General features: G+C 42.1%; 3 non-coding genes across 3 annotated transcripts; all 3 read left to right on the forward strand.

Moving 5' to 3' along the window:
- The first annotated feature begins 8,927 nt into the window (after positions 1-8,927).
- On the forward strand, positions 8,928-9,010 carry TRNAL-CAG. Its single transcript has one exon. It is a non-coding gene; the product is annotated as a tRNA-Leu (tRNA).
- A 4,030-nt stretch (positions 9,011-13,040) lies between these two features.
- Positions 13,041-13,123, forward strand: TRNAL-CAG. The gene has a single exon. It is a non-coding gene; the product is annotated as a tRNA-Leu (tRNA).
- An 11,042-nt stretch (positions 13,124-24,165) lies between these two features.
- TRNAL-CAG lies at positions 24,166-24,248 on the forward strand. Its single transcript has one exon. It is a non-coding gene; the product is annotated as a tRNA-Leu (tRNA).
- Positions 24,249-26,947: the final 2,699 nt, after the last annotated feature.

The raw sequence follows: 26,947 nt of genomic DNA on the forward strand, positions 1-26,947 counted from the left end.
AGATGGAACGTTATGGTGAGTACATAACTTCTTATTTTGCACTGTTGGAATCAAGGGCATTGGTGCAGAAGGGTCCAAACCTATCACTATTTATGCAGAATGCACCAGGAGGACATTCATCTCTGATAATCATGGCAGGGAACCAGGTCCCAGGGAAGGAGTTTGAGATAGTAATACCAGTGGGGCTTCCCTGTTTGCACTGGAGATAAAGAAGAAAGGAGGATATCCATCTCAGTCTGAGCCTTAATAAAAGCCCACACCATGGTTTCCAGTTATTTGGCATGGATGGGCACCTCACAGATCTAGCAAAAAGGAAGGGCAAGTTTCAGGAAATTTGTAAAGTTCATTCTCTGAGAAAAAGTTTCCCGGTCACTTCTTCAGAAAAGAATCCTGAATGAGGGACACATTTTGATCTGTAAACCCCAAGGAGGAGGCCTAGGAAAGAGCCTGTAAAAATTTTAACCTGGGTGAGACTCCTCCAACGGCTGAGAGGGAGATTAAGATTGGTTAGCTGGTTGGTCTTCCACACTTGGTTGGTCTTAGACACGAAGTCTTGGATAGAAGGTTTGCTATATCTGTAAGTGGATCTGTCTTCTCCTGTCATCTTTTTCCTCTTCAGTAAATTTTGGTTCCTCTGAAAAAAGTAATCCTTTTAGAAATTGCTTGTTCCATCTTTCTTGAAGAGTTTGATTTCCAAAGGCCTTGCAGGTATTGCAGCACTGCTTGAGATGATGTGGCCCAATGAGTACCACACTGAGCTCATGGGTGTCTTGGGGAATCCTATGACCACAGCAGTTACGCTTCCTGCAACTCGAGGCAGTGTCCATTAGTGCACAGTGTAAGTATATCTAGAAGTTATCAGAAAAAGATACAAAGTGCTGCCTACAGACGTAAACAGCTGATCAACAAACACAAATGTACAACTGGGAAATATTTCTGTAATTTAGGCCTTAGCTGTCTAACCAGGAGTAGGGGGAATAAGGCAACTACAGTAAAGTTCAGTTAACCACAAATATTTGGAACAGTCCAGGAAGAGCATCCCTAAAAGAACCTTGTCTAAATAAATTAGAAAGAAAAATTATAAAATGTACCTTTTAGCTCAAGCTGGACAGATCAGGTTTATATGGTACTTGCGTCAAAATATAATCTGAGGAGTGGAAGGAGAAGATGCATTGTAAGAGAAGTAAAGAGGAATATAGGAAGAATACTAGGCAAGAGATCTCTGGGATCATAAGATGACTAGCCATTAAGTAAAAATGAAATGTTTTTGCCTCCTGTATCAAGCTGTTAATACTGCTTACCTCCCAGATTGAGGTGGGCCATACATGAAGGGGCTCTCCTGCCAAAATAGTCCCAACACCCAGCCAGTATACCAAGCCCTTTGGATTTTATAGGGACTGTACGTCACATATACTCTCTGCATAAGACAAAAGTGAATAAAGATGTGAATACTCATAACTTTGCTGCCAGCCCAAACGCCATTTTCAAACGTCTGTCTGAACACCCATTTGCTGTCCTGGTTACCATCCCATCTTCAGATAAGTGCCCTGTTGGAGTTTATTTTTTTTTTCTCAGTATTGCTACTTGTGTTCATGTCATTCAGGAAGGGAAAATATTGGTGTGAGGGGTGGATTTCCCATAAGTGTCATGATCAGTGTCTTTTTTTTTGCTTAGGTGCTTCCCGTGACCATACGCAGTGCTCCATCTGTCAAGAGTTTGTCTCTACAACCCTCCTTTGTATTTTATCTTCCCTCTTCATATACCTTAACAATCAGTATCTTAAACTATTGGGTCAGAGTGCTATGGTCGAATCCTCCCATCCCAAGTGAGCCATCTTCCATGAAGGCCAAAACATCTAAGCAGGATCCAGTTGCTGTCCAGCCTTCACTTGGCATCACTCTAGAAGGTAGTGAAAACCCAACAGAACATCTGGTGCTTGCATCAGATTCCTCTGCCGTGATCTTGTCAGGTGTTGGCATGGATCAGAGTTCTCGCACATCCACCAAGGCTTTTCAAATGTCTGTTCCAGATGTTGAGGGGAAACCACAGTTGATTATTTCTGAGGCGCCGAGGGGGATTCTTCAAATCCTAGTCTAGGAAGATACTTCCTACTACAATCATTGAATCCCATGAAGGGACTAAGCCATAGAGGGTTGTTAGGGTAGACATTCCATTTAAGAAAAAGCAAAAGACCAAGCATATTACCCCTATTGCTAAAAATCCCCAAAGTGAATGGTAGGATTTTACTCAAGGCTTGTTTAATGCCTTAGTGACCTTGAAGCCTCCTGAAGGGGTGTCAGTTCTTGCTTCTCCCTGGTCTTCCATGCTTTTTAACCGGACAAGGGAACCGGATTCCTCAGATGAGGAAATAGATTCTGGGGAGGAATCCCTTGCCTACTCCTCACCAGTTCCTTCTCTGGACTGTGGTTCAGTGAGAGAGGATGCTTTGAGCCTAGATTCCCCCTTAGACGAATTATCCTTTGGAGATGCTATTGCTTGTATGATTGAGTGCTTTAAATGGGATTGCTTCCAGGTCTCTGACATCCAAGAAAGATATTATGAGCTTCTACAAATGGAGTCTCCTAAGCTGTCTGCAGTTCACCCTATCTTGGCAGAACTTTGGACACCTTCTCTGCTGCCTTTGTAGTTCCTGACTCTTAACCTCTGGCCACTAAGAAACTAGACAGGTTTTACAGGATGCCTGAGGATTGCAAGTTATAGTGTAAATGTCCTGCTCTCCCTTCTGTGATTTCAGTCTGTACTGGTAAGCCTTCTAAAATCCTGTCTTCTGATAAGGATAGTAAAGCTGTGGAAAGGTTGGATAAAAAATATATACTGCTGCCACCTTGTCCTGTCAGACTGTTAATTACCAAACCTACTTGACCAGGTTTTGGTTATCCTTTCCCAGGTGGCTAAAGTTGTGTCTGATCTGCCTGACTCAGAAGGGAGGGTTTCAGCATTTTCTCTGCTTGGGTCCATTTCCAGGTCACTTGTCACTCCATAAAGTGTAGTTATGCTGCTGCTGGTGCCTTTTCAGGGCTGCTGCCTTTGTTTCTGTAATGAGGTATTCTTTCATCTTCAGGCCTTTCCTAATGATATTAAAGCCAAACTTCTGGATAATACAAATTTTTTTGGGATAGCTGTTGCTAACCTTTTTAAATCCCTCCAGGATAAGGATCAGGTCATACAGGAACTAGAGCATATTTTTGTTTCCTCAATACCCATATTTCAGAGGAATTACCCATCTAAAACTGCTTTTGTTCATAGGCAGACTTATCAAACTCCAAAGGGGTAAGAAGAGCCCAGTCATTTTCCTTCTTCTGAGTCCACTCAAACTCGACTTCTCAGAAGCCTTTCTTTTTCAGGACAATCCTGTTTCTTTTTGACATTTTGCCTCTTCCCCTTGGCCAGATCCCATTGTCTCTCCACCTTCCTCTGTCTCCCAAATTGGCAACAGGTCACCTCAGACTCTTTGGTGCTGTTCATCGTTTATCAGGGTTATTTCATAATAATGGGAATCCCCCACACACACACACCTTTTCAGGCATTCCCCACACACACCTTTTCAGGCATTCCTCAGCCTCCTCCTGACCACCTATCTCTTTTCCCAGAGGTTTTGCAGTCCCTTTTGGATCAATGCACCATTCACCTGTTCCACTCATCCATGGGTTTTTACTCCAGGATGTTTTTGGTTCCTTGGAAGGATGGGACTTGGCGAAAACTTTTTGATCTTTCTCTGTCGAGTCTCCTCAACACTTTATCAAGGTCACCTTCTTTCAGAATGTTCTCTTCTTGCAGACATTTTCCTCCTGTTCTCCCCCAGGCCTTCTTAGTCTCTCTAGATGTCAAGGCTCCCTATTTCAACATCCCTATTCACCCTTTGCTCAGGAAATGTTTAATTTGTGTTTCTTCCTCTCATTTTCAGTTCTCTGCTTTGCCCTTTGGCCTTTATACTGCCCCAAGAGTACACACCAAATGCCTTGCTTCTGTCATTGGCTTTTGCAGGCTTTGACACATACAGATATTCCATTATCTAGATGACCTGTGTATTCAGGATCCTCCTCCCAACAGTCTTCTACCTGACCTTCACTTTACCAGTTGTCTTTTATAAAGTCTGGGGTTCATCAATTTCAAGAAGTCTCTGCTCATGACGTGGCAGGATCATATTTTTCTCTGCACGATTCGGACCTTTCCCATCTTGGTCTGTCTTCCTTCTGCCAAGGTTTTGTGTCTGACAACCTACTTCCAGACTTTTTTTCCACTCTCCTTTCTCACAGCAAGGGAAATTTCTCAGGATTCTGGGGTTTATGGCCTCTGTTCTCATGCTTCCTCTTGCCAGGCTCCATATGAGGAGGCTTCAGTGGCACCTCACATTGGTGTGGCTTCAACATTGCAATTCCTGGAATTCCCTGTTCCTTTGCTTTCTTGTCTCAAACTCGATTACCAGTGGTAGATTCAAAAAAATTCTCAGTCTGGGACTGCCCTTTCATGCTCCAGTTCCTTCCCTGCAATTGTTCAAGTATGCTTCAGACCTGGGATGGGGTGCGTCTTGTGGCCCTCTGAAAGTTCAGGGTCTCTGGCCTCTTTATGAGAGGTCAGACCATATCAGGCTAAAACAGAGGAGGGCTCTGCTTCTGGCTCAACAGGTTTTTCATTCCCTTTTTCTCCACAGCCCTACAGAAAATCTTCATGGACAATACCACCATGATGTGGTATATCAACAGGCAAGGGCGTACAAGGTCATAGCTCCTTTGCAGGCCAGCTCTTCAGACCTGGGATCTGGCAATCATTTATCATGTAATTCTCCATGCAGTTTATATTTCTTCAGAGCATAGTCTAGTAGTAAACTGTCTGATCAGGTCCAGAACACAAGTTTCAAAGAGATGTTGTTTCTGGACATAATCCATGGGTGGGGTACTCCTCATGTAGATCATTTTGCCTCCCCTCTGAACAGACAATTTCCTTTATTATGTTCGAGATTACCATGTCCTCTGGTTTGGAAAGTGGACACCCTGTCTTTTCCTTGGAAGGGAATTTTTCTTTATGCCTTTTCTCCCCTTCCTGTGCTGCACAAAATCAACCAGGACTCTCGCAAAATCTTGTTGATGACTCCCTTTTGGCACAGACAGCATTGGTTCCCCTTTGTTCATCTGGCCAGGGGCAATCGCCACAAGTTACCTCACTAGGTGGATCCTCTCACATAAGACAAGAGATCTCTTATTTATCCACACCTGTCCACTCTTAAAATGACAGTGGGTGATAGGGTTGTGATCCCTTATAATTTCTTCTTTTCTGAAAGTATGCTTTGAGTTCTGCAAGAGGCCTGGAAACCCACTACCAGAAAAACGTATGTTTAAATGGAAAATATTTTCTGTTTGCTGTCTCTTTGCCATCTGGATCCATTCTTAGTAGAGGTTCCTCTGGTTCTGTCATTTGTATGACCTTCTCCATGCTGGCTTGGCATATTCTTCAATTAAAGCTCACCTGTCAGCTATCTCCACATCTTAGTTTGAGGTCAAGCCATTTCTAAAAGGCATCCTTCATAACAGGCCCTTGAGGAAGCTTATTTCTGCTACTTGGGGACCTTAATTTGTTTCTTTAAAAATTGACTGTGCCTCATTTTGAACCTGCTAGTTCAACTTCTTTGCAACTTTGTACTTGGAAGACTCTTCTGCAGTTGGCTCATACTTTTGGCCAAGAAGGTGTCTGAGCTTCAGGCTGTTATAGCTGTTCCTCCTTTTTAATTTTTCACATAGACAAGGTATCTTCTTACTATTCCTCCTTTTATGCCCAAGATGGTTAATGAGTTCTCCGTTAATGTATTGAATTTCCTTTTTTTTCCTTCTCCACACCTTGAACCTCCATAAATGTATTATTATTTGGATAAAATGAAGATTATTTGCAAATCTGAACTTCTGTTTTCATCCCAGGACTTTGTATTTAGTGGTTTTGAAGCAGACCATCTCCTCCTGGATCTCTGTGGCAGTTTCCTTTTGTTATTCTTTCAAGGAAAATGCCTGCCTGTAAAGGCACATTCTTCTAGGGCGTTCCCCTCTTCTGGTGCCTGTTTCAAGGGTTTGGACACCAATTCCATCCTTGAAGCTGCTTTTGGTCCTCTATTTATATTTTACTAAGCATACACATTGGATGTTGCTTCTAGGAGCAGGGCAGGTTTTGCCAGAGGTATTTTGTATGGGTTTGTACAGGACTGTTCTGTACTTTCCTGATCTTACTAATCTTAGCTCTTGTATACTCCTTCAGTGAAGAATACTGCAACAGTGGTATGGAAGAACATAGCACAGTTATGTAAAATCTTACCATAACACTAGATGGCCTTCTCTTCACTGTTGCAGTACTTGGTCCCTCCTTTCTTCCTCCCTCTTTTATGTCTGTTGCCCTTCTGGCTGAAAGGCTCATGCTTCCCTTCCTTCCCGAATTTTTTCTTCGGGATGTACATGTTCTCTGTGTCCATGGGGCTATTTTGTTCCTCTGTGGTCAGTTCACCTTTATGCCCTACATGCAAGCATACATGTGATGTACCCCACTTATAAAGTCCAAATGCTTTAGCATACTGAGCAGAAATTGGGCTGTCTTTGGCAGGAGATCCCCTTCCGTTAAAAATACTGCCACAGTGAAGAAAAGGACATCTACTGTTATAGGAAGACTTTATAGAACTGTGCTGTCTGTAGTACAGGTGTTTGCAGAGGCACTGTTTTTGTGAAGAAATAGGAGTTCAAACAGGATTGGAGCTTGAAAAGCTGGACACAGGTCATCTTGGAGCAGCCAGTAGATTGCGGAGTATAGGGAAACTCATGCTAATCTTTTGGGATACTTGAAGGATTTGTGACCCTGAATTTTCTTATTTAGAAATCTTTGGGGCCTTTCCATTTGAGCTATATGCTTGAATTTCTATATGCTATATGCTTTGATGGGCTTGATAAGGGAAGAGTACAGGGTACGATGATGACGTTGACTTTTGAAAATATTCCCTTTGTAATTACAAAGTCCAATAGAATCATCTCTAGACTATGATGGAAGCATGATCAAATGTGAGAGTTGTCAATATATGTAGCCTGGTCTCTTATGACAGTCTGTCTGAGAAAGAGCACCATTTATAACATATGAGGTAAAAAATGTTTTTTTTTCCAAGCTCCACTGCTCTGCTCTTTTTTTTTTTTTTTTTTGTATTTAACTTTAGACCATTTTCAGTATACCAGGTATATGGATAGTCTAACTTATGCTAGAGCTGTTTGGTATTAGTGGATGAAGGGATAACGGTACTCGGCTTGCAGTCAGAAAAGTTGTCAGTCACATTTCTGTGATATTGGCAAAATAAGATTCAAGCAGGAGAGGGCTTAGAGCGGCTCCCTGTGCAGACCACTCATTGCAGTTTTACATTCCGAGCGTGTTCCAGCAGCTTTCACAACCTGGGATCTGTTAAGCAGACAGTTTGCAATCCAGTGAATGATGTAGGAGTTTATATTTATTATTTTTTTCAACAGTTCCTGCATGAGGAGTGGTATCAAAAGCCTTTGTCATGTGAAGATACCAGTGTGCACAGGGTGACCAATGTCCACAACCTCTATAACCTTTTCAGAATAGCAAAAGTTGCACAAGTTGAGAAGAACTGAAGAAATTAAATGCCATTTTCATAGCCAACTGTCCGTTTCTATGGAACATACTAAATAATCTGTTTGCCTGTTGGGCCACCTGGTGAAGACTAGTACTACAAGTTGTAACGGAGGGATTGGATAAATCAGTATTTTGGTGATCCTCTGTTTTTTGTTACCAGTGTCTGTGCAGCAGCAATTTAATTCTGATGCTAGAATGTTTAGTTTAATATCAAAGTTATAAAACTGCGATATATGAGGCTGAGGCTGTTGGAGGAGCAGATGCATGCACTGTTTTGCCATCCTTCTGCAAGTTATTTACCTGATTATTTTTTTTTTCTGGTGATGTCTTTTGTGTCTCTTCCAAGTCTTCAAATGTTTGTTTTTTCGAAGCAGATCATGGTACAGTGTTTACTACTTATATTTCTGGGGGTGACTGGCCCTTTCATTTCATAATTATGCATGTAGACACCCACAGGATATGTCTGCCAAAGTTCAGTATACCCTAGCTTGTGTGGTTATCAAGTAAGACCAATGTTCTACAGCTAGTCTGCTTAGAGATGAGGAGGAAGGGGAGGTGTGTGACTCAAGCCAGTAGTAATTCTAGCAAAAAAGGAGTAAAAATAAAAGTACAATAAAAGCTACTGTTGCTTCTACTGAGTTAAATCCAAAACAGAAGAACTCCTCTTGTATTCAGACTTTGCAATATAATGCAAGTAACAGAAAACCAAAGCCAGTTGGTAAAGGCAGTACTCAGGAACTTTAATATTTATACCACAATAACTCCAGGCTAAGCGATTTCATCCTTTTCATCAGAAACCTTCCTGGTCTGAGTGACTCCCCGAGTCAGATTGTAGGCTGCATATTCAACAATGTCACCATGCAAGTCACTACTTAAAAAAAAACACACAGTTCTAGCTTTTAGTTTTAAAAATAAAGCAATATAACAAATGATCCAAGAGATTCCTGCTAAGCATATTCAACATCAGAGTTTTTATACATTAGAAAAATTCCTGCAAATATCATATCCCGGATTTTGTTCTTTTCTATTATCAGCAGTGATTCTTGTACAATGTATTGCTTTATTTTCAGTTCTAGCTTTTAAAGTAGTGACTTGCAGGGTGACATGTAATTTCAGTACTCTCTCCTTGTTTTCATTCGCATTTTTTTTATTTATTGCCATGGATGGGTTAGTTGTACATGAAAACAGTGCGAAAGGAGAACAGTCAGGCAGCTTTCATTAGTGTACACCTGTTAACTTGTAATGTGCTCATTTTAAAAGTTTGAACATTGAGAAATAAAAAAAAAATTAACTATGTCAGGATGGCCGAGCGGTCTAAGGCGCTGCGTTCAGGTCGCAGTCTCCTCTGGAGGCGTGGGTTCGAATCCCACTTCTGACAAGAAATTTTTGCAGGTGTCAAGGTGGAAGCAATATCTCCTTTGTCTGAACAAGCAAATAAGGTCACTGGTGAAATCCTCTAAGGCTAACTTTGAGTCCAAATTGGGCACATCCATTAAGGACTGTCACAAGGCCTTCTTCATATACGCCCGCAGTGTGAAAGGTAACACCCAAATCTGCTCTGAACTGGTGGTCCATAATACCACATACACAAACACTGGAGATATAGCAACCTGTTGGCAGACAGGTTCATTGAGGACTTCACCCCGTCCCCCCCCGTCCCCCCATCAGTAAACCAGGACATCCCCAGCACTTGCCCCCCTTCCCTCATCACCAAGTGAGCAGGTGTTCGATGCCCTCACAAAGGCAAAAAATACAGTCTCCATGTGACCTGACAACATCCCTGGCTATATCCTACATGAACTCAGGCATGAGTTGTCACCTCCATTAGGCTCCTATTCAACATAAGCCTGAGGACCGGCTTTGTCCCACCTAAATGGAGGACAACCCCTGTCGTACCTTTACATGAAGGTGTAGCGTCCACTGACCCAGGCAGTTATAGGCCCATCAGCCTAACTAGCCTGGTCTGCAAAGCCATGGAAAGAGTGGTCATGGACCTTATAAATAAGGACATTGGCAGCCTCCAGAAGCTTGACACCACACTGTTTGGTTTTGCCAAAGGGAGATCATGCCTGTCAAACTTGGTTGACTTCTTCAAAACAGTAACAAAACCCATGGACGAGGGGAAGACAGTGCACACACACTGTCAGAACTGCAGAAAGAGGTGGCAACCCTATAAACTAGGTGCACTGATACTGCTCATAAAAAGGTGATTTATGCTTTTTTTGTGACATCCTTCCAGAGGGGATGCATATCTGGTACACAAATCCATGATAAGAGATTCCGAATTATTTTGAGTCAGTCCTGACGTTGTACAGTGCATGAATATTTTGTAGTCCACAAAGGAATTTTGACCATTGATGGCAACCATAATATACAGCTGAAAAAGGAAATCAAAAGTACTTAACTGCATTTAAATGTACAGACACACACACAGTCAGACATGCATTTAAAGACAGTACTGCATCCCAGATACAGTATTCTACGTGCTACATACATTTTTACACACGTGTGTGTATGTGTGTGCGTGTAGACACACATCTACAGTTACATAAAATTTCCAGTTTGATTTGTTTTTGTTGAAAGGACATTAAGTACACTCATAATCTAGTTCTGTCTTTTATACACAACATGCACTTATATGTATACACACACAATAAATAAATATGTACACACACACACACACATATATATATATATATATATATATATATATATATATATATATATATATAGATATAATGTGTGTGTATGTTCATTATTTATAACAAAACAGCATTGTAGAGTCAAGTATTATTAATGTGTATTAATATTTTGCTCGGTCACTGTCACACATTCGTTATGTGTTGCGTATGCACTGTTGGTCAGTGCGTTTGTCAGTATTTCTTTCTTTGTATTGCTAAGTGCATTTGGTTCTTGTTATCTTTGCCAGTGTAGCACAAGTCATGGCTGAAGATGGTCCTGGGACCAGTTCTCTTTCCTGGTTACCAAAGTATAATAAATATGAAACAGAAAAAAGTGTGAACATGACAGAAATAATTAAGGCACTAGTAAATTACATTTTAATTCTGCATCATTCATGAGAGAAAAAAAACTTCCACTGAAGGCACTGGGAAGTAGCAAAAAGACTTAGTTTCGAGTCCTACTACTTGTGACTTGTAAATGTACAGCAGGGGTCATGTACTGCGGTGAGAGTTTTCACACCACAACATAAGAGTGTGGAGCATAGGTTCATAGGTGTATACTAGGCTAATGGCCCTGGAGCCTTTACAAGCCTTGCCCATATGATTACCCTGGCATCGTGCCACCCGATCTTAGTTTCCAGTGCCTCTGTCGAGTAGAGCCACTGGAGTGATCCCTGGGGTGAATTTTCTATTTGCCATCCACTCATCAAGATTTGTCTTGGAGGGCCAGTGAGGTGCTCTTTTTACCTGTCAACCGTATCGAATTTCTCTGTATTTACCGGTTTTGAGGTCCAAAGAATGGGGTGCCATAAATTCCCAAGTGGCCCCCTTTATTCCTGAATTTCCTGGCTTTTTTTTTTCTTTTTGCTGATGTCATCGTGTGCAGAGGCGTGCACGATTATGTGACCTTCGTGAACAGCTTGCCAGCCTGTTGGAATTCGGCTGAGGGATCAAGGGGTGTGACTATTTATGCTGGTCGGCAGCGTGAAACTTGCACTAGCGTTGCTTCTCACACTGCAGAAGCTTCCTTTTACTTCAGACTGAGACAGAGAGAGACTGGACAATTGTTTCGAGAAAGCAGCTGACAGCAACAGTGTTTTTTCTTTGTAATTAATCTAGAGGGTGAGTTTAGTTTTAGATGCAGCAAAGTAGGTAACTTCTCCCCAAGCCATTAATTTTACTGTGCGTCAGTGCAGCAGCAGTCTCGTCAGACTTGGAGAGTAGGAGCAATGCGGTCATGAGAAAATATATTACTTCTGCTGCTTCCCTCAGCTCCTCCTCCACCTCCAGGTAAAATAAAGATAAAAAGAAAATGAATTGAGTTATGAGTTATTTCATTAGCCTGTGTGTAAGCGTATGTGTGCAGGGCGAACCTATACACATTTATGTATGTCTAACTGCGTAGGGTGTACTAAGTGATTGGTCTTATAGGTTCATAGGTAGGTAATAGGCTATCGGCCCTAAGGCCTATACAAGCCCAGCCATAAAGGTACCCTGGCTTTTCCCACCCAAGAAAATTATTTTCCTGTGCCACTGTCGAGCAGAGCCACAGAAGTGATCCCTGAGGTGAAGTTCCTATTTCCCATCCAGTCATCAAGATTTTTCTTGAAGAGGGCTAATGAGGAGCTTTGTTTGATATAGATAAGTAGCTTATTCCAGAGTATGGGAAGTCTCTGGGACAGGAATCTATCCCTCCAGCATGTTCTGTTTATTGTGGTGACAAGGTTTAGGTCCCTAGAGCATGTAGCTCGGAGGGACTGGGATTTCCTTAAGTGGAGCATGTCCAACAGCTCTGGGTTTGACATAGCTTTGTATGTTAGGCAGAGATCACCTCTGAGTAGGTGATATGCGACGGAGTAAAGCTGGTGTTTTTTGAGATGGCCTGCGTAGGGCATCTGTTTGAGGCCGGTAATCCTCTTTGTGAGGTATTTCTGTGGCCTTTCCAGTTGTTGATGTCTTGTGAGTTACATACCAAAAGGGGCGTTGTACTCTATAATGGGTCTAATGAGTGATGAGTAGAGGGGAACAATGACCTATTTTTTTCTGGATGAGAAACCTTTTGTGACTGTGTCTTGGGGTGGTTTTAGTTTATTTTACATGCAAATTACATGACAACACTTTCAGGTTATGCTTATACCGTTACTTTCGAATGCTCCACACAATAGGCAGTTAGAATGAAACTGTCCCCCACTACAGGCAATAAAAATGAAATTGCACCCCCCCCCCCATCATATTCTAAGAAAGCCTGAAATCCATGTGTAGAATCATCTTGCAAAAGAGCTTATGTAGACATCTGCAGGGCATGTTAGGTGGTCCTTTTTATTATGTCCTGGTGAAGTAATCATTCACAGTGCGCGTCTCCATGTCTATTAGAAATGTGTAAATTTGGTGTGAAGAGCATATAGTTGATGTTTTTATGAGTAGCCAGAGTAGAGTTTAAGAAATACTTTTATTCTTTTCTGTAAATAACAATGATTATTGTACAGTGCATTGCTTTATTTTCAGTATAAGCTTTTAAAGTAGTTACTTGCAGGGTGACAAGTAATTTCAGTACTCTCTCCTTGTTTTCATTCACATTTTTTTATTTACTGCCATGGATGAGTTAGTTGTACATGAAAACAGTGTGAAAGGAGAACAGTCTGGCAGCTTTCAATGGTGTGCAGCTGTTAACTTGCGATGTGCTCATTTTAAAAGTTTGAACATGGAGAAAGAAAATCATAATTAACTGTCAGGATGGCCGAGCGGTCTAAGGCGCTGCGTTCAGGTCGCAGTCTCCTCTGGAGGCGTGGGTTCGAATCCCACTTCTGACAATAAATTTTTGCAGGTGCCAAGGTGGAAGTAATCTGTCCTTTGTCTGAACAAGCAAACAAGGTCACTGGTGAAATCCTCTAAGGCTAACTTAGAGTCCAAATTGACCACATCCATTAAGGACAGTCAGAAGGCCTTCTTCACATACATCCGTAGTCTGAAAGGTAACACCCAAATCTGCTCTGAACTGGTGGCCAATAATACCACATCTACAAATGCTGGAGATATAGCAACCTGCTGACACAGGTTCATTAAGAACTTCACCCCCCTGTCCTCCCATCAGTAAACCAGTATATCCCCTGCACCTGCCCCCCTTCCCTCATCACCAAGGGAGCAGGTGTTTAATGCCCTCTCAAAGGCAAAAAATGCAGTCTCCATGTGACCTGACAACATCCCTGGCTGTATCCTACATGAACCCAGGCATAAGCAGTCACCTCCATTTGGCCCCTATTCAACATAAGCCTGAGGACTGGCTTTGTCCCAGCTAAATGGAGGTCAACCACTGTCATCCCTCTACACAAAGGTGTAGCGTCCTCTGACCCAGGCAGTTGTAGGCCCATCAGCCTAACTAGCCTGATCTGCAAGGCCATGGAAAGTGTTATCATGGACCTTATAAACAAGGACATTGGCAACCTCTAAAAGCTTGACCCCACACTGTTTGGTTTTGCCAAAGGGAGATCAAACTGGGATGACTTCTTCGAAACAGTCAGAAAACCCATGGACGAGGAGAAGACAGTGCACACCGCCTAACTTGACCTAGCCAAAGCCTTCAACACTTCCCTACTCGAGCATAATAGATAAACCTTACACCTAGGCATCGACCTGTATGTTACCAGATGGGTAGCTAACTGGCTCACTGATGGAACCCCCACTCAGTCAAAATAGGGGAAGCCACCTCTAGTAGTAGACCTGTAACGAGTGGTGTACTCCAAGGATTGGTCTTGGGGCCTCTACTTTTTCGAATATACTTGTCTGAGGTGCAAGCCAAAACCAATGGTCTGTGGCTGACCAAGACTGCAGGTGACTGCAAGCTTGGCACTGTCTTAAATTCCCCTAGTGATGTGAACATCCTCTGAGAAGGGCTAACCCAAATTAATGACTGGTGGCAGAAGCATGGCCTCAAACTGAATGCCAAGAAATGCATCATTATCTGCTTTGGGGAAAATGGAGTCCCCACTAATTATCACATTAATAACAACTTACTAAGCATGCTGTCAGTCATGAGGGACTTGGACACCCAGGCTGATAGCAACCTGACTTTTGACCACCATGTTGCCTCCGTTGTATGGAAGGGTTTCTACATTGCCCACCTCATAAGTAAGGGTATTTTATCCAGGTACAAGGAGGTCATAACATCCCTGTACTCCTCCCTTGTAAGATCCATTATTGAGTACACTGCCACCTTCGGCATGTGCCTTACCAAGCACATGCAGCAGCTGGAAAGACCACAGAGGTTCCTGACCTGGAAAATCCAGGGTCTCAAACACCTACCCTCTACAGATAGACTAAAAGCCCTGTCCATCTACCCAGTCTCATACAGACTGCTCAGAGGTGACCTGTGTCTTGCATACAAGGCCATCTCAGACCTAGCCTTGATGGAGTTGCTGCATATCCGTAAGTCAAACTCCACTCGTGCAACCCGCATGCAAGGCCAGAATCTGGTCTATGACATTAATGAACTTGTTGGCAGGATAGATTTGTTTCCCAAAGACTCCCCCAAGTATGGAATAGACTCACTCTCTGTGTCGAGCAGAGTACCTCACTATCCCTGTTTTAGAGGCACCTAGACAACTGGATGGGAAACAGAAAATACACCCCTGGGATCCCACCTGTGTCCCTGCTGGACAGGGGAAACAGATGCTGACTTTGTGGAAACATGGGCAAAATTCTTGGCTAGGCTTATAAGGGCCTCCTGGCCAATAGCCTAGTATCATCCTATGAAAGGATCAGTTGAAACAGGCCAGCCTCTTCACAGGAAGAATAGGATTTTTGAACAAGCTGCACTATCCCGAAGGCTTGTGTGGAAATTTTAAAGAGGCAGTACGACAATTTTTCTCCACTGTTCAAATGAATCAGGAAGAAACAAAAGGATGCATAGCCCATACTTCTGAAATGTCCCGAGTTCGGAGGGATGCCTTTTACTGGCTTTGTCTTCTTCCCCATACATTCTAAAATTAGTATTGAGAAGTACTAAGTTACTAGTACAAGCATTCACCCCAAATGACTTAATCTCACTTTTGTGTAGCTGTAGCAGTGGCCTTCATTACATAAGTTAGACGATGTACCCTAATGAATCGTGATTCTTCCAGAATTCACGTGCAGCTTAGTAAAATAGTTTCTACAGAAGTGGATAGTTGTTAAATAACTTCCAGTGTGACTGCATGAGATAATTCTGGCACAACGGGGTTCGATCATCTTAATTTTGTTTTGCATGGAAATGTTGAGAGCATCCACTACAGAGACACTGCTTCAAAGGACCACTGTGGAAAAAAATGAAAACGTCTTTTTTTTTTTTTTTTCTTTTCAAGAATTTCTATACTATGTAAAGCTCCCTGTATCAAAGTAATTACTTATTTCTCTTTCATCCTACTCCTGAATATCTCCATGGGGGGCAGATTCCCAATTAAGTGGTTTTCCTTTGGAAAGCTAAATGTCTTCCATAATCCAGTTTGAAAGCATAGTCTTGCATGATCAAGTCGTTCGTCTGTAAATTGGCAAGAAAACAGTTCCATTCACTTTGATTGGAAGACCTGAAAAATAGTTGATAACTTTCAGAGCCGTCAGAACAAGAGTCATTGAATGGGCTGCAGTGAGACAGGAAACCGTTCAACAAACGTTTGTCCTACTGGTGTTTTACATATTATGTGAAAGTTGCTCACAAAACTGTTTAAATTACAAAATTAAAACAGACATTTGACACCAGTTTTCCAAGTTTTAGCTCCCTACAAGGTTACTCCACCCACCTCTCCTCCTTCAGTGAACCTGAGTATCACATTTCTGGCTTTTCTAAGTTTAGCACATTAATAAAGTATTGCATGGTAAACCTCAAATCACTCAACATGGTGTGACATCAGGTGCCTCCCTCGTCTCTCTCTTAACTCCTGCCTTCTGAGTTGCAGTCTTACAGAAAATTATGTAAAATTCATGAATCAAGCCAGAGATCAGGCAAACATAACCATTCCTGAGAATGTGCCCAGTACTATATACGATTTGAAATGCATTCCTGCTGCTTGCTTGGTTATCTTTCCATACTAATCCTGTTTTTGCATCATATGGTGTGGTATTTCATACAGAACTTAAAAGAAATGCTTTCAGTACTTACGTATTATCGCAACCACATTTCCAACCTGCGATAGTTTGATGAAAATTTTCAAAAAGTAGAAGCTTATTTTGTTTTCTTTCATAATGTTGTTTTCAGTACTGTAACTTTACTCGATGTACTGTACTTTATATATTCTTTGCAATATTGTGAAGTTAGCAGTTTGACTATTTGAATGCTGGCACCATATTGTCTTGTATTGTTTACTTGTCACTGATGAACAGCAGACTGAAAGTCTGGACTGTTGATCAGAATTGAAGTTTTATAGCTTCATATCGTACTTTTATCAGGCAAGTTTCATCACCTGCATTTTGGAATTGATTAGACATGTATGTTTTGAGAAGTTGCTGCTGATAAGTTTGTCTGCATGTACTATATTACTTTCATTACAACACTCTTCCTGGTAATGACGGCAGTGCTCCTGTTATGCGTGTTAATACGTCTGTACATGATGGCCATGAGTTTTATGTAGAAATATGCGTTAGCAGTACCAGCTGTTAAACACAAGCTATCATTTATTTCGGAGGAATAGCGTGGGTTCGTCACAGCTTATGGTCTCCATTTATTCAATTAACACATTTTTGCCAGTGATTCTCTGCCATTGCTTATGTACTCGGCACTGCTTCTCTCTTCTATAAAAGTGCTTGTTTGTTTAAATCATCATTTGCATTGCAAGTAAGCATAACCTTTCATTTTCCTTCAAATAGTTATTTCCAAAAAAGTTATAAATACGTGTTTCAGTTCTTCTATTTCCTGCCAGAGTAAGTGTCAGGGTACTTACCTGTTATTGCAGTCAGATTTCAAACAGGAGAAACAGCTTAATGGCTTGGAAAAGAGCCATTTCTCCTGTTTGAAATGTGGTTGCGATAATACACACGTGCCATGCTTTCTTTTTTAACAATGACCTTCCTTTCAAGCCTCTGAGTTAGCCCTCTGCTTTCTATTACTATTGCTTTATTTTGCTAACCTTAGTTATATACTTCCTGTAAACATTGCTGTCAACCTTTAAGCACCAGAATTGGGGACAAAGGCCTAACTCAAGGACACTTTTTAAAACTGCACTAGTACTATATTTAAAAATCTGACAAAATAATTAAAGGAAAACTCTACCCTCTCCTACAGTTTAACTCAATCTTTAGGTTTCTTTTCTCCCTACAACATGGTTCCAGCATGGTGTAGGTATCAGAAACCTGGATGTATTTTTAAAACTTTTATTTCCTTTTATTGGAATCAAAGGATGGGAAAGCCCACCTTCCTTTTTTTTTTTTTTAAGCTTGATTTCTCCCATACTATGGAGAGGAAAAGGAATTTGTTTGCCTTGCATGACATATCATAAATACAGATAATCCTGTAATTTACCCTGTCAGATACTGCTGTCAATCTTAGGTAGTTAATCCTGCTAATGTCAGGAACACAGCAGCTGATATAAAGAAAAGACAGAAAGCTGTGATGGAACTGTTTTCCAGTTTTTTTTTTTTTCTTTTTTCAGAGAGGAGGAGAACTTAACACTCCCCTTTTTAGCAAAACAAAGGAATTAGATCAGCAGCAGTTTAAAGGCAATTGTCAACTCGTCTGACAAATTTACATAAAGAGCAGCACAGTATTGAAATGCTAAGCTTTAAATGTTGGCTATTTATAATAGTTTATATGTTAAGATAACTTAAATGTAGTATCAAATATTTCTGTGATATTTAGAGAAAAGTCAGAACAGAAAATATTTTTTTCTTGTAAGGTACCAACACATTTACCATTTTCAAGCCCCCCCACCCAGACACACACACACACACAGGACAGAACTGCAGAAAGAGGTGGCAAGGCAACCCTATAAACTAGGTGCACGGATACTGCTCATAAAAAGGTGATTTATGGTTTTTTCTGACATCCTTCTGGAGGGGATGCATATCTGGTACACACAGATCCATGATGAGATTCCCAATGACTTTGAGTCAATCCTGACGTTGTACAGTGCATGAATATTTTATAGTCCACAAAGGAATTGTGACCATTGATGGCAACTATAATATACAGCTGAATTTACTTTAACATACGTTTACTATGTGCTTTTGCATTAAAACATTAAGAAAAGGAAATCAAAAGTACTTAACTGCGTTTAAATGTACAGACACACAGTCAAACATGCATTTAAAGACAGTACTGCATCCCAGATACAGTATTCTACATGCTACATACATTTTTACACACACGTGTGTGGATATGAAGTACACACACAGACATATAATCTAGTTCTGTGTTTTATACACAACATGCACTTATATGCATACACACAATAAATAAATATGTACACACACACACACACACACATATATATATATATATATATATATATATATATATGTGTGTGTGTGTGCAATATGGGTGCATATAATTTTTTATTTATAACAAACAACATTGTAGAGTTAAGTATTATTAATGTGTATTAATGTTTTGCTCGGTCACTGTCACACATTCGTTATGTGTTACGTATGCACTCTTGGTCAGTGCGTTTGTCAGTATTTCTTTCTTTGTATTGCTAAGTGCATTTGAAACTTGTTATCTTTGCCAGTGTAGCCCAAGTCGTGGCTGAAGTGAGTCCTGGGACCAGTTCACTTTCCTGGTTACCAAAGTATAAAAAATATGAAACAGAAAAAAAGGGTGAACTTGACAGAAATAATTAAGGCACTAGTAAATTACATTTTAATTCTGCATCATTCATGAGAGAGAAAAAACTTCCACTGAAGGCACTGGGAAGTAGCAAAAAGACTTAGTTTGGAGTCCTACTACTTGTGACTTGTAAATGTACAGCAGGGGTCATGTACTGCGGTGAGAGTTTTCACACCACAGCATAAGAGTGTGGAGCATAGGTTCATAGGTGTATACTAGGCTAATGGCCCTGGAGCCTTTACAAGCCTTCCCATATAATTACCCTGGCATCGACCCGATCTTAGTTTCCAGTGCCTCTGTCGAGTAGAGCCACTGGAGTGATCCCTGGGGTGAATTTTCTATTTGCCATCCACTCATCAAGATTTGTCTTGGAGGGCCAGTGAGGTGCTCTTTTTACCTGTCAACCGTATCGAATTTCTCTGTATTTACCGGTTTTGAGGTCCAAAGAATGGGGTGCCATAAATTCCCAAGTGGCCCTCTTTATTCCTGAATTTCTTGGCTTTTTTTTTTCTTTTTGCTGACGTCATCGTGTGCAGAGGCGTGCACGATTATGTGACCTTCGTGAGCAGCTTGCCAGCCTGTTGGAATTCGGCTGAGGGATCAAGGGGTGTGACCGACTGTTTATACTGGTCGGCAGCGTGTAACTTGCACTCGAGTTGCTTCTCACACTGCAGAAGCTTCCTTTTACTTCAGAGTGCGACAGAGGGGGACTGGACAACTGTTTCGAGAAAGCAGCTGACAGCAACAGTGTTTTTTGTTTGTAATTAATCTAGAGGGTGAGGAGGGTGAGTTTAGGTTAGATACAGCAAAGTAGGTAACCCATCCCCAAGCCATTAATTTTACTGTGTGTCAGTGCAGCAGCAGTCTCATCAGACTTGGAGAGTAGGAGTGATGCGGTCATGAGAAAATATATTACTTCTGCTGCTTCCCTCAGCTCCTTCTCCACCTCCAGGTAAAATAAAGATAAAAAGAAAATGAATTGAGTCATGAGTTATTTCATTAGCCTGTTTGTAGGCGTATGTGTGCAGGGCGAGCCTATACACATTTATGTTTGTCTAACTGCGTAGGGTCTACTAAGTGATGGTCTTATAGGTTCATAGGTAGGTACTAGGCTATCAGCCCTAGGGCCTATACAAGCCCAGCCAAAAAGGTACCCTGGCTTTTGCCACCCAAGAAAATTATTTTCCTGTGCCACTGTTGAGCAGAGCCACAGAAGTGATCCCCGGGGTGAATTTCCTATTTCCCATCCAATCATCAAGATTTTTCTTGAAGAGTGCTAATGAGGAGCTTTGTTTGATATAGATAGGTAGTTTATTCCAGAGTATGGGAAGTCTGTGGGACAGGAATCTATCCCTCCGGCATGTACTATTTATTGTGGTGACAAGGTTTAGGTCCCTAGAGCGTGCAACTCTGAGGGATTGGGTTTTCTTTAAGTGGAGCATGTCCAACAGCTCTGGGTTTGACATAGCTTTGTATGTTAGGCAGAGATCGCCCCTGAGTAGGCGATATGCGACAGAGTAAAGCTGGAGTTTTTTGAGACGGTCTGTGTAGGGCATCTGTTTGAGGCTGGTAATCTTCTTTGTGAGGTATTTCTGCGGCCTTTCCAGTTGTTGTAGATGTCTTGTGAGGTGGAGGCGTGTCCATATTCATTAAGGATATCCACATCTCCAGGCTAGTTGCTCAGCATAATACATCTGAGATTATCCAAGTGCAACTAAGTCTGGGCAAGACCGCATTGCAAATTGTATCTTGCTGCAGATCCCCCACCATGCCCCAGGATTCCCACCCCTCATTTCTTGATACACTGGAAAATATTAGTGTACAACCTAACACCCTAATAATGGGTGATTTCAACTACCCCACCATTAACAGGGAAAACTACTCATGTACCAACTCTTGTGCTCAATGTTTTCTGGAATTCATAAATTCCAATGCCTTGGATGAACTTATCCACACCCCCACCAGGGGCAGCAATATCCTAGACCAACATGGGCAACCGGTGTTCCACACCAGAGGTCAATTCCTCGTCGGTCAGATCCGACCACAAGCAAATCACCCTAGACATCCACATCCCAGCCCCCACCCCCCATTAGGGAAACCACCGTAAAAAATTTATCCAAAGCCAACTTCACGCTTCTTAAGACAGAAGTGGCAAAATTCACGACACCCATGCTGACTGACAGTAGAGATACGACTGCTGAATCCTATACAGTTGCACTTTATAAGCGCTTACATGAGTGCATGGATCGTGTAATCCCTAACAGAACCAACATGCTATCCTCCAACAAAAGGAAACCAATCTGGTGGTCCCCTGCTATAAACAAACTCTACAACAGAAGAAAGAAAACAGTTGCAAAAAAGAGTAAAATCCCATGATTGGAGGAACTACATGATCAACCTCAGTAAGCAGCTGAGATCCCTCATAAAATCCTCCAAAGCTAGTTACGAATACAAAATTGCCACTGATTCTAAAGACAACCACAAAGCATTCTATAGCTATTTCAAGAATCTCAATGGCAACACTCATATCTGCTCTGAGTTGCAACACAATGGCACTAAATATACAGAACCAACTGATATTGCCAAAATCCTGGCAGATAGGTTCAGTGCTAACTTTAAGCCTCTCTCATCCCCTAAAGGGCCCATCTCTATAACGGAAGAATGCAAAGTACCTGTAATCACGGCTGCACAGGTAAAATAAAACACACTCTCCAAAGCCAAGAACACAGCATCCATGGGACCTTACAACATCCCAGGCTGCGTTCTACATGAACTACAGAACGAACTGGTACCCCACCTAAGTACCATGTTCAGTCATAGCCTCACCTCAGACTTTGTGCCCACTGAATGGTGCACAGCAATGGTTATCCCACTCCACAAAGGGGAGCCACCACGGACCCCGGGAACTACCTCCCCATTAGCCTGACCTGCAAGGCTATGGAGCATATCATCATGGAACTTATAAACAATGACATTGGTAATCTCCAAACTCTGGACCCTACCCAGTTCGGGTTTGTAAAAGGCAGATCATGTTTCTTAAACATGACAGACTTCTTTGAAGCAGTCACCAAAGCTGTAGATGAGGGTAAGGTGGTGCACACAGCCTATCTAGATCTCACCAAGGCTTTCGACACCATCTCCCACTCTGGTATTCTAGACAAACTCACTAAACTAGGTATAAATCCCTATGTCACAAGATGGTTTGCCAACTGGCTCACTGACCGAAAACGCACTGTGAAAGTAGCAGACTCTAAATCCAACTTCAGACCAGTGACAAGTGGAGTACCACAGGGTTCAGTCCTAGGTCCTCCCCTGTTTGGTATCTACTTTTCCGAAGTACAGGCTAACACAGAAGGTCTTTGGCTAACAAAGTTTGCAGATGACTGCAAACTAGGAGCCATAATCAAATCTCCTCCTAACGATGTGGACATCCTACAAAAGGGCCTCACTGAGACAGATGCCTGGTGTCAAAGCCAAGGCCTCAAGCTCAATGCCAAAAAGTGCATTGTCATCCCTTTTGGTAAAAACTCTGTACCCATGAACTGCCACATAGACGGTAGTCTACGTAACACCGAAAGTGTGATAAGAGACCTTGGGACACCGTTGTCTCTCCTTTGATAATCACATTACCACAGTAGTCAGGAAATCCTTCTACGTGGCACACCTCATCCCAAAAGTTTTCTCATCCAGGAAAAAAAGAGGTCATTGTTCCCCTCTACACATCACTCATTAGACCCATTATAGAGTACAGCACCTCTTTTGGTATGTACCTCACAAAACATCTACAACAACTGGAAAGGCCACAGAAATACCTCACAAAGAGGATTACCGGCCTCAAACAGATGCCCTACGCAGACCATCTCAAAAAACTCCAGCTTTACTCTGTCGCATATCGCCTACTCAGAGGCGATCTCTGCCTAACATACAAAGCTATGTCAAACCCAGAGCTGTTGGATATGCTCCACATAAAGAAATCCCAATCCCTCCGAGCTACACGCTCTAGGGATCTAAACCTTGTCACCACAATAAACAGAACATGCTGGAGGAATAGATTCCTGTCTCAGAGACTTCCCATACTCTGGAACAAACTACCCATCTATATCAAACCAAGCTCCTCATTAGCACTTTTCAAGAAAAATCTTGATGATTGGATGGGAGATGAGAAATTCACCCCGGGGATCACTTCTGTGGCTCTGCTTGACAGGGGCACAGGAAAATAATTTTCTTGGGTGGCAAAAGCCAGGGTACCTTTTGGCTAGGCTTATATAGGCCCTAGGGCCAATAGCCTAGTACCTACCTATGAACATACCAAAGGGGCGTTGTACTCTATAATGGGTCTAACGAGTAATGGGTAGAGGGGAACAATGACCTCTTTTTTTCTGGATGAGAAACCTTTTGTGACTTTGTCTTGGGGTGGCTTTGGTTTATTTTACATGCAAAGTACATGACAACACTTTTAGGTTATGCTTATACATTTACTTTCGAATGCTCCAGTCGATAGGCAGTTAGAACGAAACTGTCCCCCACTACAGCCAATAAAAATGAAATTGCACCCCCCACATCATATTCTAAGAAAGCCTGAAATCCATGTGTAGAATCATCTTGCAGAAGAACTTGTGTAGGCATTTGCAGGGCATGTTAGTGGTCCTTTTTATTATGTCCTGGTGAAGTAATCATTCACAGTGCGCATCTCCATGTCTCTTAGAAATGTGTAAATTTGGTGTGAAGAGCATATAGTTGATGTTTTTATGAGTAGCCAGAGTAGAGTTTAAGAAATACTTTTGTTCTTTTCTGTAAATAGCAATGATTCTTGTACAATGCATTGCTTTATTTTCAGTTCTAGCTTTTAAAGTAGTGACTTGCAGGGTGACATGTAATTTCAGTACTCTCTCCTTGTTTTCATTAACATTTTGTTTTTATTTGCTGCCATTGATGCATTCCTTGTACATGAACACAGTGTGAAAGGAGAACAGTCGGGCAGCTTTCATCGGTGTGCAGCTGTTAACTTGCGATGTGCTCATTTTAAAAGTTTGAACATTGAGAAATAAAAACAAAAAATGAACTGTCAGGATGGCCGAGCGGTCTAAGGCGCTGCGTTCAGGTCGCAGTCTCCTCTGGAGGCGTGGGTTCGAATCCCACTTCTGACAATAGATTTTTGCAGGTGCCAAGGTGGAAGCAATCTGTCCTTTTGAACAAGCAAACAAGGTCACTGGTGAAATCCTCTAAGGCTAACTTTGAGTCCAAATTGGCCACATCCATTAAGGACAGGCAGAAGGCCTTTTTCACATACATCCGCAGTCTGAAAGGTAACACCCAAATCTGCTCTGACCTGGTGGTCAATAATACCACATACACAAACTCTGGAGATATAGCAACCTGCTGGCAGACAGGTTCATTGAGAACTTCACCCCCCTGTCCCCCCATTAGTAAACCAGGACATCCCTAGCACCTGCCCCCCCATCCCTCATCACCAAGGGAGCAGGTGTTTAATGCCTTCTCAAAGGCAAAAAATACAGTCTCCATGTGACCCGCAACATCCCTGGCTGTATCCTTCATGAACTCAGGCATGAGCTGTCCCCTCCATTAGGCCCCTATTCAACATAAGCCTGATGACTGGCTTTTTCCCAGCTATATTGAGGACGACTGTCATCCCTCTACACAAAGGTGTAGCGTCAACTGACCCAGGCAGTTATAGGCCCATCAGCCTAACTAGCCTGATCTGTAAGGTCATGGAAAGCGTTATCATGGACCTTATAAACAAGGACATTGGCAGCCTCCAAAAGCTTGACCCCACACTGTTTGGTTTTGCCAAAGGGAGATCATGCCTATTAAACTTGGTTGACTTCTTCAAAACAGTCACAAAACCCATGGACGAGGGGAAGACAGTGCACACCGCCTAACTTGACCTAGCCAAAGCCTTCAACACTATTCCCCAGTCAAGCATAATAGATAAACTCTACCAGCTAGGCATCAACCTGTATGTTACCAGATGGGTAACTAACTGGCTCACTGATGGAACCCATTCAGTCAAAATAGGGGAAGCCACCTCTAGTAGTAGACCTGTAATGAGTGGTGCACTCCAATGATTGGTCTTGGGGCCTCTACTGTTTCGAATATACTTTTCTGAGGTGCAAGACAAAACCAATGGTCTGTGGCTGACCAAGCTGCAGATGACTGCAAGCTAGGCACTGTCTTAAATTCACTAGTGATGTGAACATCCTCCGAGAAGGGCTAGCCGAAACTAATGACAGGTGGCAGAAGCATGGCCTCAGACTGAATGCCAAGAAATGCATCATTATCCACATTGGGGAAAATGGAGTCCTCACTAATTATCACATTAATAACAACTTACTAAGCATGCAGTCAGTCGTGAGGATCTGGGGCACTCAGGCTGATAGCAACCTGACTTTTGACCACCATGTTGCCTCCGTTGTATGGAAGGGTTTCTACATGGCCCCCCTCATAAGTAAGGGTATTTTATCCAGGTACAAAGATGTCATAACATCCCTGTACTCCTCCCTTGTAAGATCCATTATTGAGTACACTGCCACCTTCGGCATGTGCCTTACCAATCACATGCAGCAGCTGGAGAAACCACAGAGGTTCCTGGCATGGAAAATCCAGGGTCTCAAACACCTATCCTATACAGATAGGCTAAAAGCCCTGTTCCTCTACCCAGTCTCGTACAGACTGCTCAGAGGTGACCTGTGTCTTGCATACAAGGCCATCTCAGACCTAGCCTTGATGGAGTTGCTGCATATCCATAAGTCAGACTCCACTCGTGCAACCTGCATGTAAGGCCTCAACCTGGTCTGTGACATTAATGAACTTGTTGGCAGGATAGATTTTTTTCCCCAAAGACTCCCCAAGTATGGAATAGACTCCCTCTCCATGTCAAGCAGAGTACCTCACTAGCCCTGTTTAAGAGGAACCTAGACAACTGGATGGGAAACAGAAAATACACCCCTGGGATCCCACCTGTGTCCCTGCTAGACAGGGGAAACAGGTGCTGACTTTGTGGAAACATGGGCAAAATTCTTGGCTAGGCTTATAAGGGCTCCTGGCCAATAGCCTAGTATCATCCTTTGAACCTATGAAAGGATCAGTTGAAACAGGCCAGCCTCTTCATAGGAGGAATAGGATTTTTGAACAAGCTTGCACGATCCTGAAGGCTTGTGTGGAATTTTTAGAGAGGCAGTAGAATAATTTTCTCCACCGTTCAAATAAATCAGGAAGAAACAAAAGGATACATAGCCCATACTTCTGAAATATCCTGAGTTTGGAGGGATGCCTTTAACTGGCTTTGTCTTCTTCCCCATACCTTCTAAAATTAGTATTGTGAGAAGTACTAAGTTACTAGTACAAGCATTCACCCCAAATGACTTATTCTCACTTTTGGAATATCATTTCTGTCATGCAGCCGTAGCAGTGGCCTTCATTACATAAGTTAGACGATGTACACAGTAATGAATCTTAATTCTTCCAGAATTCACGTGCAGCTTAGTAAAATAGTTTCTACAGAAGTGGTTAGTTGTTAAATAACTTCCACTGTGGCTGCATGAGATAATTCTGGCACAGCAGTGTTCAATCATCTCAATTTTGTTTGACATGGAAATGTTTAGATCATCCACTACAGAGATGCTGCTTCAAGGACCACTGTGGTAAAAATGAAAGTCTTTTTTTTTATCTTTTCAAGAATTTCTATGCTATGTAAAGCTCCCTGTAGCAAAATAATTACTTATTTCTCTCTCTTTTTTTTTCCTACTCCTGAGTATCTTCCTGGGGGGGGGCAGATTCCCAATTAAGTGGTTTTCCTTTGGAAAGCTAAATGTCTCCCATAATCCAC

This window comes from Protopterus annectens, chromosome 10.part0, assembly GCF_019279795.1.
Source record: "Protopterus annectens isolate FY-2018-M chromosome 10.part0, PAN1.0, whole genome shotgun sequence".
Lineage (NCBI taxonomy): Eukaryota > Metazoa > Chordata > Ceratodontiformes > Protopteridae > Protopterus > Protopterus annectens.